The 14362-nt window shown below is 36.9% G+C and overlaps 2 long non-coding RNA genes across 2 annotated transcripts in view; one reads left to right on the top strand and one right to left on the bottom strand.

Moving 5' to 3' along the window:
* Nucleotides 1-14362, bottom strand: part of LOC134758239 (uncharacterized) — a 73608-nt gene that overhangs the window by 33888 nt on the left and 25358 nt on the right. The gene's annotated exons all lie outside the window — the stretch shown is intronic.
* The window catches only part of LOC115934322 (uncharacterized), a 34789-nt gene that overhangs the window by 13569 nt on the left and 6858 nt on the right, over nucleotides 1-14362 (top strand). The gene's annotated exons all lie outside the window — the stretch shown is intronic.

Below are 14362 nucleotides of genomic sequence, written 5' to 3'. Positions count from 1 at the left end.
ACAGGGCACAGACAAACAAAAAGACAGCAGTAACCTCTGCAGACTTAAATGTCCATGTCTGACAGCTTTCAAGAGAGCAGTGGTTCTCCCAGCACGCAGCTGGAGATCTGAGAACGGGCAGACTGCCTCCTCAAGTGGGTCCCTGACCCCTGAACCCCGAGCAGCCTAACTGGGAGTCACCCCCCAGCAGGGGCAGACTGACATGTCACACAGCCGGGTACTCCAACAGACCTGCAGCTGAGGGTCCTGTCTGTTAGAAGGAAAACTAACAAACAGAAAGGACATCCACACCAAAAACCCATCTGTACATCACCATCATCAAAGACCAAAAGTAGATAAAACCACAAAGATGGGGAAAAAACAGAGCAGAAAAACCGGAAACTCTAAAAAGCGGAGCGCCTCTCCTCCTCCAAAGGAATGCAGTTACTCACCAGCAATGGAACAAAGCAGGACGGAGAATGACTTTGACTAGCTGAGAGAAGAAGGCTTCAGACGATCAGATTACTCCAAGCTACGGGAGGACATTCAAACCAAAGGCAAAGAAGTTGAAAACTTTGAAAAAAATTTAGAAGAATGTATAACTAGAATAACCAATACAGAGAAGTGCTTAAAGGAGCTGATGAAGCTGAAAACCAAGGCTCGAGAACTACATGAAGAATGCAGAAGCCTCAGGAGCTGATGCGATCAACTGGAAGAAAGGGTATCAGCGATGGAAGATAAAATGAATGAAATGAAGTGAGAAGGGAAGTTTAGAGAAAAAACAATAAAAAGAAAAGAACAAAGCCTCCAAGAAATATGGGACTATGTGAAAAGACCAAATCTACGTCTTACCTGAAAGTGACGGGGAGAATGGAACCAAGTTGGAAAACACTCTGCAGGATGTTATCCAGGAGAACTTCCCCAATCTAGCAAGGCAGGCCAACATTCAGATTCAGGAAATACAGAGAATGCCACAAAGATACTCCTCGAGAAGACCAACTCCAAGACACATAATTATCAGATTCACCAAAGTTGAAATGAAGGAAAAAATGTTAAGGGCAGCCAGAGAGAAAGATCGAGTTACCCTCAAAGGGAAGCCCATTAGATTAACAGCAGATCTCTCAGCAGAAACTCTACAAGCCAGAAGAGAGTGGGGTCCAATATTCAACATTCTTAAAGAATAGAATTTTCAACCCAGAATTTCATATCCAGCCAAACTAAGCTTCATAAGTGAAGGAGAAATAAAATACTTTAAAGACAAGCAAATGCTGAGAGATTTTGTCACCACCAGGCCTTCCCTAAAAGAGCTCCTGAAGGAAGCACTAAACATGGAAAGGAACAACCGGTACCAGCTGCTACAAAATCATGCCAAAATGTAAAGACCATCGAGACTAGGAAGAAACTGCATCAACTGACGAGCAAAATAACCAGCTAACATCATAATGACAGGATCAAATTCACACATAACAATATTAACTTTAAATGTAAATGGACTAAATGCTCCAATTAAAAGACACAGACTGGCAAATTGGATAAAGAGTCAAGACCCATCAGTGTGCTCTATTCAGGAAACCCATCTCACGTGCAGAGACACACATAGGCTCAAAATAAAAGGATGGAGGAAGATCTACCAAGAAAATGGAAAACAAAAAAAGGCAGGGGTTGCAATCCTAGTCTCTGACAAAACAGACTTTAAACCAACAAAGATCAAAAGAGACAAAGAAGGCCATTACATAATGGTAAAGGGATCAATTCAACAAGAAGAGCTAACCTAAATATATATTCAACAAGAAGAGCTAACTATCCTAAATATATATGCACCCAATACAGGAGCACCCAGATTCATAAAGCAAGTCCTGAGTGACCTACAAAGAGACTTAGACTCCCACACATTAATAATGGGAGATTTTAACACCCCACTGTCAACATTAGACAGATCAATGAGGCAGAAAGTCAACAAGGATACCCAGGAATTGAACTCAGCTCTGCACCAAGCAGACCTAATAGACATCTACAGAACTCTCCACCCCAAATCAACAGAATATAAATTTTTTTCAGCACCACACCACACCTGTTCCAAAATTGACCACATACTTGGAAGTAAAGCTCTCCTCAGCAAATGTAAAAGAACAGACATTATAACAAACTATGTCTCAGACCACAGTGCAATCAAACTAGAACTCAGGATTAAGAATCTCACTCAAAACCGCTCAACTACATGGAAACTGAACAACCTGCTCCTGAGTGACTACTGGGTACATAACGAAATGAAGGCAGGAATAAAGATGTTCTTTGAAACCAACGAGAACAAAGACACAACATACCAGAATCTCTGGGACGCATTCAAAGCAGTGTGTAGAGGGAAATTTATAGCACTAAATGCCCACAAGAGAAAGCAGGAAAGATCCAAAATTGACACCCTAACATCACAATTAAAAGAACTAGAAAAGCAAGAGCAAACACATTCAAAAGCTAGCAGAAGGCAAGAAATAACTAAAATCAGAGCAGAACTGAAGGAAATAGAGACCCAAAAAACCCTTCAAAAAATTAATGAATCCAGGAGCTGGTTTTTTGAAAGGATCAACAAAATTGATAGACCGCTAGCAAGACTAATAAAGAAAAAAAGAGAGAAGAATCAAATAGACTCAATAAAAAATGATAAAGGGGATATCACCACCAATCCCACAGAAATACAAACTACCATCAGAGAATACTACAAACACCTCTACACAAATAAACTAGAAAATCTAGAAGAAATGGATAAATTCCTCGACACATACACTCTCCCAAGACTAAACCAGGAAGAAGTTGAATCTCTGAGTAGACCAATAACAGGTCTGAAATTGTGGCAATAATCAATAGCTTACCAACCAAAAAGAGTCCAGGACCAGATGGATTCACAGCCGAATTCTACCAGAGGCACAAGGAGGAACTGGTACCATTCCTTCTGAAACTATTCCAATCAATAGAAAAAGAGGGAATCCTCCCTAACTCATTTTATGAGGCCAGCATCATCCTGATACCAAAGCCGGGCAAAGACACAACCAAAAAAGAGAATTTTAGACCAATATCCTTGATGAACATTGATGCAAAAATCCTCAATAAAATACTGGCAAACCGAATCCAGCAGCACATCAAAAAGCTTATCCACCATGATCAAGTGGGCTTCATCCCTGGGATGCAAGGCTGGTTCAATATACACAAATCAATAAATGTAATCCAGCATATAAACAGAACCAAACACAAAAAACACATGATTATCTCGATAGATGCAGAAAAGGCCTTTGACAAAATTCAACAACCTTCATGCTAAAAACTCTCAATAAATTAGGTATTGATGGGACATATCTCAAAATAATAAGAGCTATCTATGACAATCCCACAGCTAATATCATGCTGAATGGGCAAAAAATGGAAGCATTCCCTTTGAAAACTGGCACAGGACAGGGATGCCCTCTCTCACCACTCCTATTCAACATAGTGTTGGAAGTGCTGGCCAGGGCAGTTAGGCAGGAGAAGGAAATAAAGGGTATTCAATTAGGAAAAGAGAAAGTCAAATTGTCCCTGTTTGCAGATGACATGATTGTATATCTAGAAAACCCCATTGTCTCAGCCCAAAATCTCCTTAAGCTGATAAGCAACTTCAGCAAAGTCTCAGGATACAAAATCAATGTACAAAAATCACAAGCATTCTTATACACCAACAACAGACAAACAGAGAGCCAAATCATGAGGGAACTCCCATTCACAATTGCTTCAAAGAGAATAAAATACCTAGGAATCCAACTTACAAGGGATGTGAAGGACCTCTTCAAGGGGAACTACAAACCACTGCTCAATGAAATAAAAGATGATACAAAGAAATGGAAGAACATTCCATGCTCATGGGTAGGAAGAATCAATATCGTGAAAATGGCCATACTGCCCAAGGTAATTCACAGATTCAATGCCATCCCCTTCAAGCTACCAATGACTTTCTTCATGGAATTGGAAAAAACTACTTTAAAGTTCATATGGAACCAAAAAAGAGCCCGCATCACCAAGTCAATCCTAAGCCAAAAGAACAAAGCTGGAGGCATCATGCTACCTGACTTCAAATTATACTACAAGGCTACAGTAACCAAAACAGCATGGTACTGGTACCAAAACAGAGATCTAGATCAATGGAACAGAACAGAGCCCTCAGAAATAACGCCGCATATCTACAACTATCTGATCTTTGACAAACCTGAGAAAAACAAGCAATGGGGAAAGGATTCCCTATTTAATAAATGGTGTTGGGAAAACTGGCTAGCCATAGGTAGAAAGCTGAAACTGGATCCCTTCCTTACACCTTATACAAAAATCAATTCAAGATGGATTAAAGACTGAAACGTTAGACCTAAAACCATAAAAACCCTAGAAGAAAACCTAGGCATTACCATTCAGGACATAGGCATGGGCAAGGACTTCATGTCTAAAACACCAAAAGCAATGGCAACCAAAGCCAAAATTGACAAATGGGATCTAATGAAACTAAAGAGCTTCTGCACAGCAAAAGAAACTACCATCAGAGTGAACAGGCAACCTACAAAATGGGAGAAAATTTTCGCACCCTACTCATCTGACAAAGGGCTAATATCCAGAATCTACAATGAACTCAAACAAATTCACAAGAAAAAAAACAAACAACCCCATCAAAAAGTGGGTGAAGAACATGAACAGACACTTCTCAAAAGAAGACATTTATGCAGCCAAAAAACACATGAAAAAATGCTCACCATCACTGGCCATCAGAGAAATGCAAATCAAAACCACAATGAGATACCATCTCACACCAGTTAGAATGACAATTATTAAAAAGGAAACAACAGGTGCTGGAGAGGATGTGGAGAAATAGGAACACTTTTACACTGTTGGTGGGACTGTAAACTAGTTCAACCATTGTGGAAGTCAGTGTGGCGATTCCTCAGGGATCTAGAACTAGAAATACCATTTGACCCAGCCATCCCATTACTGGGTATATACCCAAAGGACTATAAATCATGCTGCTATGAAGACACAAGCACATGTATGTTTATTGCGGCATTATTCACAATAGCAAAGACTTGGAACCAACCCAAATGTCCAACAATGATAGACTGGATTAAGAAAATGTGGCACATATACACCATGGAATACTATGCAGTCATAAAAAATGATGAGTTCATGTCCTTTGTAGGCACATGGATGAAATTGGAAATCATCATTCTCAGTAAACTATCCCAAGAACAAAAAACCAAGCACCGCATATTCTCACTCATAGGTGGGAATTGAACAATAAGAACACATGGACACAGGAATGGGGACATCACACTGTGGGGACTGTTGTGGGGTGGGGGGAGGGAGGAGGGATAGCATTGGGAGATATACCTCATGCTAGATGACGAGTTAGTGGGTGCAGCGCACCAGCATGGCACATGTATACATATGTAACTAACCTGCACATTGTGCACATGTACCCTAAAACTTAAAGTATAATAATAATAAATAAAGAAAAAAAAAGAAAAAAAAACTCATTAAGAGGTCAGAAAATTCTGGTTTTAGATCTAACCCTGATAACAACCACAAACTTTTGAAAAAAGCAGTTAATCTCCCCTTTGCTCACCTTCCACCTATGCCAGGCTTTCCTGGAACTTTCAATAGTGTCCCTCAAAACAAGACCAGTTCACTCCTTGAAGTGCTAAGAAGCTCCCTGCACTAGGAACCACCAAACATAAAATGTAACCCATTTCTTGCACTCTTTCCTATTTTTCCCTGTGACTATGAAAGTACTGTCCTTTGTATTATTTTCCCATTGCTACATAACAAATTAGCACATAAATAAATGCTTAAAGCAGCACAACTCCTTATTGTCTCTAAATTTTCCTGTGTCAGAATTTCTGGGATGTCTAGTTGGGCTCTCTGCTTCAGTATCTCACTGGTCTTGCTCGAGTAAGATGTTGTCTGGGGCTGAGTTTTCACAGCCAATTCCAAGCTCATTTGGTTTGTTGGTAAAATTAATTGCTTGTGGCTAAAATGACCGTGGGCCTGAGCTTCCTGATGGCTGTTGACGTGACACCAGGGGCCACTTTCAGCTCCTAGAGAGTGGCTATAGTTCCTTGCCATGTGGCCCTCTTGATATGATGTCTACCTCAGAAAATCTTACTCTTTCAAAGTCGCCAATGTGTAAAGACTCTTCACAGGAAGGTCTAAGTACCTCTTTAAGGACTTTCACCTGATTAAGCCAGGCCCACTCAGGAGGACCTCTCTGGATAAAATAAACTGATTGTCTACAAATAAGAATAACTTTGTTGCTTTCTTCTTGTTTCCTGTGTAGTTAATTTACATTTTTAACTCATTTTACCACATAGCAACTCAAATATAATATTGAATACATTTGTGGTAGTACCTTTTTAATTTTTGTTCTTGACTGGAAGTAAAGTACAGTGCTTCTAAGCATCAAAATGTGTATGTTTGCTTTTGATTTTTAAGTAATCGTCATTACGTTTAGAATGTTTATCTTTCTGCTGTTAGTTTGTTGCGTGAATTTTTGAAAACAAGGGGTATAGATTTTTTTAGTATGTTACTTGCATCTATAAAATGACTTACTCTTTAATACCTAATGTGATATAATTAATATATTTTATGATCTTGACCATATATACGTCCTTGTGATAAACGCCACCCCATATTTAGTGTATTTAGAAATTTCTAATATTTTTTCCTACATATGCATGAATTTTGCCCATAATTTCAGTTTCCATTCGTCACTTATTCTATTTTGGTTTTAATAACTAAAATGAGTTGGAAATTTTCTTCTGTCTCTATTAATCTAAAATGGTTTTACATGATAAAAATTACCTAGTTTTTGAAATTTTATAAAAGCATCAGAAGCTGGTATTAATATTAAAATTATTTTAGGTCGTATATTTCTTCTAAAATCAATTTGTGTTGTGTTGTTTGCTTGTTTTTTAGTTTGGTATTTCACTTAACTGGAATACAGTTGTTCATGTTTTAAAATTTTTTTAATCTTTTTTTAATTTTATTATTATTATACTTTAAGTTTTAGGGTACATGTGCACAATGTGCAGGTTAGTAAAGTTTTGTTTTTTCCTCTATTTATTTATACCTTTTTCTTTTTTTTCCTTTTTTTTTTTTTTTGAGACGGAATCTTGCTCTGTTGCCCAGGCTGGAATGCAGTTGCACGATCTCGGCTCACTGCAAGCTCCACCTCCCGGGTCCACATCATTCTCCTGCCTTAGCCTCCCGAGTAGCTGGGACTACAGGTGCCCACCACCACACCCGGCTCATTTTTTTGTATTTTTAGTAGAGGTGGGGTTTCACCTTGTTAGCCAGGATGGTCTCAATCTCCTGACCTCATGATCCACCCGCCTCAGCCTCCCAAAGTGCTGGGATTACAGGCATCTGTTTTATTTGATTAGTCCTGAGAAAAAAAGTTATCTATTTTGCAGTTAGTCCAGAGTTGATTTTATGGTTTTTAACTTTCCTTGTTGTTTTATTTTCTATGTAGTTTATGTTTTTTCTCCTGTTTCACAATTTTCTTCTTTTCAATATCATCATGTTTATTCTGTTTGTTCTTCTGAGCCTTTACAGCTGAAGTGCAACCTCCTCTTTTTCTTCTCCCATCTACTCCAACTCCTCTTCTTCCTCCATAACTTTCTTCCTCCTCCTTTTCCTCCTCCTCCTTCTCCTGGTCTTCCTCCTTCTCTTTCTTCTTCTGCTTCTGCTTCATTTTTGGCTCAGAATATTTAGGGATACTCTCTTATTCTTTGACAGTATTTAACTACATATTTCAGATTTTGATATGTAGTGTTTTTAATTGGAATTCAGATTAATGTATTTTCTAATTTCAATTGCTCTTTTCTCTTTATCTTATAAAATTTAAAATAATATAGTTTAGTGTTTTTTCTTATTCAATTGAACTTTGCTCAGAAGATGTGATTTATGCAATTTTAATCTTTAGAAAATAAATGAGCCTTACCTTATAATGTATTTTGTGACCACAATTCACAAATATTGCTTTAAAAAATACTTTTTTCCTTGTGTGAATTTTCTCTTTTCTCCCTCTCTCTGTGTGTGTATTAGTCCATTTTTGTTGCTATAAAGAAATAACTGAGCCTGGGTAATTTATAAAGAAAAGAAATTTAGTTGGCTCATAGTTCTGCAGGCTGTACAGGGAGCATGGTGCCAGCATCTACTCAGCTTATGGTGAGGCCTCAGGTAGCTTTTACTCGTTGTGTAAAGTGAAGCAGGAGCAGGCAGTCATATGGCAGAAGTGGGAACATGGGAGATGGGGTTAAAGAGAGAAAGGAAAAGGGGAAGATCCCAGACTCCTTTAAACAATCAGATCTTGTGTAAACAAACTGAAGGAGAACTAACTCATTACCAGGAGGATGGCTCTAAGCTATTCATGAAGGATCCATCCCTATGACCCAAACATCTCCCACCAGGCCTCATGTTCAACATTTAAGATCACATTTCAACATGAGATTTGGAGGGGACAAACATACAAATCATATCATTATCTCTCTCCCCACTTCTCTCTTTATCAATCCCTCCCTCTTTGTCAATCTTAGCCTTGGCCTTCAGATTTTACCACTTGATTTTTCACATTTTCTGTATTCTTAATGATCATTTTTGCCTGCTTGACCTAACCATTTCTAAAAAGGTTTTATTTACAAATGTTCAGGATTATGTTATGGTGATTCTTAAAAATATGTCTTTGTAGTTGATATAGTACCAAAAAGAGAGGATTGTCCAAGGCTCATGGTTTCTAAAGTGAGAAAAGAGAACCACATCTAGTCTTTCTCATGTTTTAAGACACTTCTCAGAAAGCCAACTTTGGCCTCACTGTACAGGAAAAGAAGGTGTAACAGCATAGGCAGAATATCTGAGGCCAAGTGGAAACAAAGCAAGATGGTAGAGCCCATAGCAGTCAGCACATAGATCTTTGTGGTGGCCCTGTGTACCTGCCAGTGGTGGTGCTCAATCAGAATAACTAGTGAACAGCATAGCCCACCTGCAAAACTGAGCTGGTGGCTCCCATAATTTATAGGATCTGGCTTGAATATCCCAGCCAAGAGGCCCAACTACTAGCCCTACTCCAAGCCTCTGCCCAGCAAGAGTGATGCTCACCACAGGGCAATTTGGCAAAGAGCAGGGATTTTGCCAGACCCAGGAGTTTAAATGGTGCTCAGGTCGTCTTCAAAGCTCAACCCAAGTCCCCATCTAGGCAGGGAGGTAAACCTCAACCATGCATCTCTATCAAGCATAACAGCTGGTCTTATTTGTCCAAAGAGAGAACTCCATTTACCCTTGGGGCCCAGCCTGTAACTCTGTCCAATTTCAGATCTTAAATATCAATACCATCTGTCAAGGGAATATACTCTGTCGCTTCGCCCAATCAGAGTCAACTACAATTCCCAGCCATCAGCTCTGCTTGATTGCAGAATTAAATCAGTCGTCTCACCTGACAAGGAGGCCCAGGGTTCAGTCCCACCTAGAATCACAGCCTATATTAAACAGTAAAGTCTATCTCTGCCAAGAAAATAGAAAACCTTGTAAAACCTGAAAGAAGTGGCTATCTCCCCAATTGTGGAGAATTCAAGGATTACAAACATCCAGGAAATCATGACACCTATAAAACAAAGTTCCAACATTGAGCCCTAAAAAACTGATACCTATGAAATAACAGACAAATAGTTCGGAATTAATCCTCTTGAATGTATTTAGTAAACTATAAAATATGTGGATATAAAATTAAAGGAAATGTAAAAAATAATACATACACAAATCATGAGTTTAACAAATAAATAGAAATTAAAAAAAAAAAGAGGCCAGGTGCAGTGCTTTATGCCTGTAATCCCAGCACTTTCAGAGACTGAGGCAGGCAGATCACTTGAGATCAGGAGTTCCAGACCAATCTGCCCAACATGGCAAAATTCCATTTCTACTAAAAATACAAAAATTAGCTGGGCATGGTAACGTATGCCTGTAGCCCCAGCTACTCAGGAGACTGAGGCACAAGAATCGTTTGAACCCAGGAGGTGGAAGTTGCAGTGAATTGAGATGGTGCCGCTGCACTCCAGCCTGGATGACAGAGTGAGACTATGTCTGAAAAAGAAAAAAAAAAAAAAGAAATCCTAGGGAGGTAGAATACACTAAGTACATGAAAAAACACATTAGAAAACTTCAACAGCAGGTGCAAACAGGCAGGAGAAAGAATCAGTGAGCTCAAAGACAGAACATTTGAAATTATCCAGCCAGAGGATCAAAAGAGTGAAAAATAATAAAGAAAGTCTATGAGAATTTAGGACATCAACAAAAGATCTAATTTTTATATAATAGAATTTCCAGAAGAAAAGCAAGAAAAGGTCCAAAGGGGAATATTTAAAGAAATAATAGCTAAAAACTCCCCAAATCTGATGCCAACATCCAAGTACAGAAAGCAAAGAGGTCTTCAATCCAAAGAGGAGTTTACTAAGGCACGTCATAATCAAACTACAAAATCTAGGGACAAAAAATTCTGAAAGCTGAAAGGGATAAAAAAAACTCACAAAAAAAGGGAGTCTCAATAAGACTACAGATTTCTCAACGGAAACCCTGGAAGACAGAAACAAGTGGGATGACATATTCCAACACATCCTGAAGGAAAAAAAATGCCATGCAGAAGTATTTTATTCAGCTAAGCTGTACTTCATAAATGAGGGAGAAATAAAAACATTCCCAGACAAACAAAAGCTAAGGGAATTCATCAACACTAGGCCTGCCTTACAGACACTACTAAAGGAAGTTATTCAAACTATGCACAGGCCACTAATTAATAACATAAAACATATAAAAGTGCAAAATTCAATGGCATAAGCAATACAGCATCCTATTCGGAACACCCTACACTGAAAATGGTAGTGTGTAAAGGAATTTCATCTCTACTGTGATGGTTAATAGACAAATCTATTAAAAGAACTATAGCTAAAATTAATTGCCAGAGAACAAAACTTACAAAATAATGTAAATTTTGACATTAAAAATGTAAAATATAAGGGGGAATAAAAGTATAGTGTTGTCATATGAGATCAAAGTTAACTTACTATCAGCTTGAAATAGCCTGTTACATGTTTTATGTAAATCTTAAGGTAACCACAAAATAAAAATATATAATAAATATTAAAAACATAAGTAAAATGATTCAAAGCATATCACTACAGAGACCCATCAAACCACAAAGGGATACAACTAAAGAACAATAAGGACATTACATATATACAAAATAACCAGAAAACAAATCACTAAATGACAATAATAAGTTCTTCTCTATGTGCTTGAAAGTAAATTGAATAAGTTCCTTAATAAAAAAGACACAGGGTAGCCAAATACATAAAATAAATAAATAAAAATAAAAAAGACCAAATAGTCAACTATATGCTGTCTACAAGAAACTCACCTCATCTTTAAGGACATACGTTGACTGAAGGTGAAGCAATAAAAAAGGATGCTTCATGCAAATAGACACATTGACCAATGGAACAGAATAGAAAGCTCAAAAATGTACCCATAAGTTTATGACCAATTGATTGTTGACCAAGGTGCCAACAGTACATAATAAGAAAAACATGATCTATTTTAAAAAGGATGTTGGGAAAATTAGCTGTTTACATAGAGAACGAAATTGAACTTTTTCTGATACCATATACAAAATTCAACTCAAAATGAATTAAAACTTAAACATAAGATATAAAACTGTAAGACGAGTAGAAGAAAACAGGGAAAAATCTATACAATATTGGTCTGGCAATGATTTTTTAGAATTGAGCCCTAAAAGTAAGATTACTTAAAAGTAAAAAAAATCTGCATGGCAAAGTAAACAATTAACAGAGTGAATAGGCAACCTACAGAATGGAAGAAAATATTCGTAAGCCATACATCTAATTAGAGGTTAATATACAAAATACGTTAGAAACTCAAACAACTCAATAGTAAAAAAACAAATAACCTGATTTTTCAAGTGGGAAAATACCTGAGTAGACATTTCTCAAAGAAAGATATAGAAATGGCCAATGGAAATGTAAAAAAAAAAAAATGCTCAATATCACGAAATATTAGGAAGATGCAAATTAAACCTACAAGGAGTTAACACCTCACAATTGTCAGAATGGCTACTAGCAAAAAGCTGAACGATAACAAGTGTTGGCAAGAATGTGAAGGAAGGGGGAAACCCTAGTACACTGTTTGGCGGGAAGGTAAGATAGTACAACCATAATGCAAAACAGTATAGAGGTTCCTTAAAACACTAAAAGTAGAGTTCTCTTATGTTCTAGCAATTCTGCTTCTGAGTATATATGCAAAGAATTTGAAATTGGCTTATTGAAGAGATACCTGCATTCCCACATTTATTGCAGCATTATTCATGATAGCCAGATGATGATGTCTATCAACCAATGAAGGGTTAAAGAAAATATGATATATATACACAACAGAATCCTATTCTGCCTTTAATAGTAGAGAAATTATGTCATTTGTGACAACATGGATGAACTTGGAAGGCATTATGCTAAGTGAAATAAGCCAGACACAGAAAAACAGACATCACATATTCTCACTTATATGTAGAACATAAAAAAATCAAACACATACAAGCAGACAACAGAATGATAGTTACTTGAGACTAGAGAGTAGTGGAAATGAGGAGCTATTGGTCCAAGGGTACAATAGTTAGACAGGAAAAATAAATGATAAGTATTTGAGGTGATAGGTATGTTAATTAGCTTGATTTAATCTTTCCAAATTGTATACATATATCATACATCACTTTGTACTTAATATTCAATTATTATTTGTAAATATCCAATAAAAACTAACAATAAAATGTAAAAGATTGCAAGAGGAGAAAAGATTTCTTTGTAAATAACGTGTTTATGCTTATTTAATTTTTTAGAATAAAAATGTTAAAGAGAAAACATACCTTTTACATAATTATTTTTAAATTTAAACTTTAAAATATTGTAAGAATCAATTAAAAAATGTAAAGTTTTACGTTCAGTTTAAGTTTCATTTTGATTAAGATAAAGAACTTTGGAGTCTAATATTTCAGAGTTTCAACTCCAGTTCACTTAGTTACAGTGAGACTTGGCCATATCACTTCACCATTAGACTTCGTAGATTTTTCTTCTGTAAGATGGGAGGAAAAATATTTACCTGATACATTAGTTATGAATTTTAGCTAAGTTAATTTATGCACAATGATTCGTATACTTCCAGGTCCACACTAAGTGTTATTTAAATTATATCTTTTTTGGTGATTTTAGCAATAATTATAATCAGGGAAAAAAAGAGAAATTTAATAGTGTTTTGTGTTCATAGCTAGTGTTCATTTTATTCACACAGGAAATGCAGGATGGTAGGAAGAATAACAATTTTCATCTCAATTTCATAGATGAGAAGTCTAAGACTCATCCTGGCAAAGTGTTTCATTTAAGGACATGCAGGTAATCAGTAATACAGTCAGACCTGGAATTGGAACCAGTTGACTGCAAACTCAGTGTGTTTTAACTTCAATCTACTATATTTTAGCGTTTCTGAGTAATCTGTCTTTTGCATTAATACTCTAAAGATACTTGGGGGAAAAAAGAGGTGTGTAAGATAATTTGAAAAGAAAGCAATTGAAAAACTGAAGTCAGGAGGGCAAGCTCTGAAGACAATACACTGATTCAGAAAAATGAAGGGGTTGTTCTAGTGACTCACTCATAGAAGCTGGCAGAGACGGACATAAAATGTAAGCACACGAGGTCAAGCTTAAAATAATAAATGCCTGCGAGGCGGATTCCTCATTATTATTGTCAGTTATACAAAGACCCACAGCTGTTAACTGGACCTTTGCCCTAAATCACAGGCTTCTTTATATGTTGTGAATTTCACTAAAAGGGCTGTTTTAAGTTCCATTTTAAAAGGAATAAATGTTAAACACACACACACACACACACACACACACACACACACACACACACACACATTGAATAGAGCTCAAATTTGTTCAAAGCTTCATGCTTCAAACACACACACATATTGAATAGAGCTCAAATTTGTTCAAAGCTTCATGCTTTAAAAACTTAATATTCTCAGTTCTCTAACTTTGCCTCCCAAAGTAGTAAAATAACAAGGAAACAAAGGAAGAATTGCTACAGATATGAAATGTCAGCCAATGCATGCCATTTTGTAGGGGATCTCAATGTTCATTCAAGGAGAATTGGAGTAAGTTGGGAGAAAAACGTTGAGAGAAAGTGTAAGAAATTAGTTGTCATTTTTAACATCAGACCTTCTATCATTTACTTCATATATCTTGATTCACGTATCTTAGTTAATAACA

This window comes from Gorilla gorilla, chromosome 3 (genome assembly GCF_029281585.2).
Source record: "Gorilla gorilla gorilla isolate KB3781 chromosome 3, NHGRI_mGorGor1-v2.1_pri, whole genome shotgun sequence".
Classification (NCBI taxonomy): Eukaryota; Metazoa; Chordata; class Mammalia; order Primates; family Hominidae; genus Gorilla; species Gorilla gorilla.
Note: the sequence above shows the minus strand (reverse complement) of the source record. Positions and strands in the feature narration are given on the sequence as shown.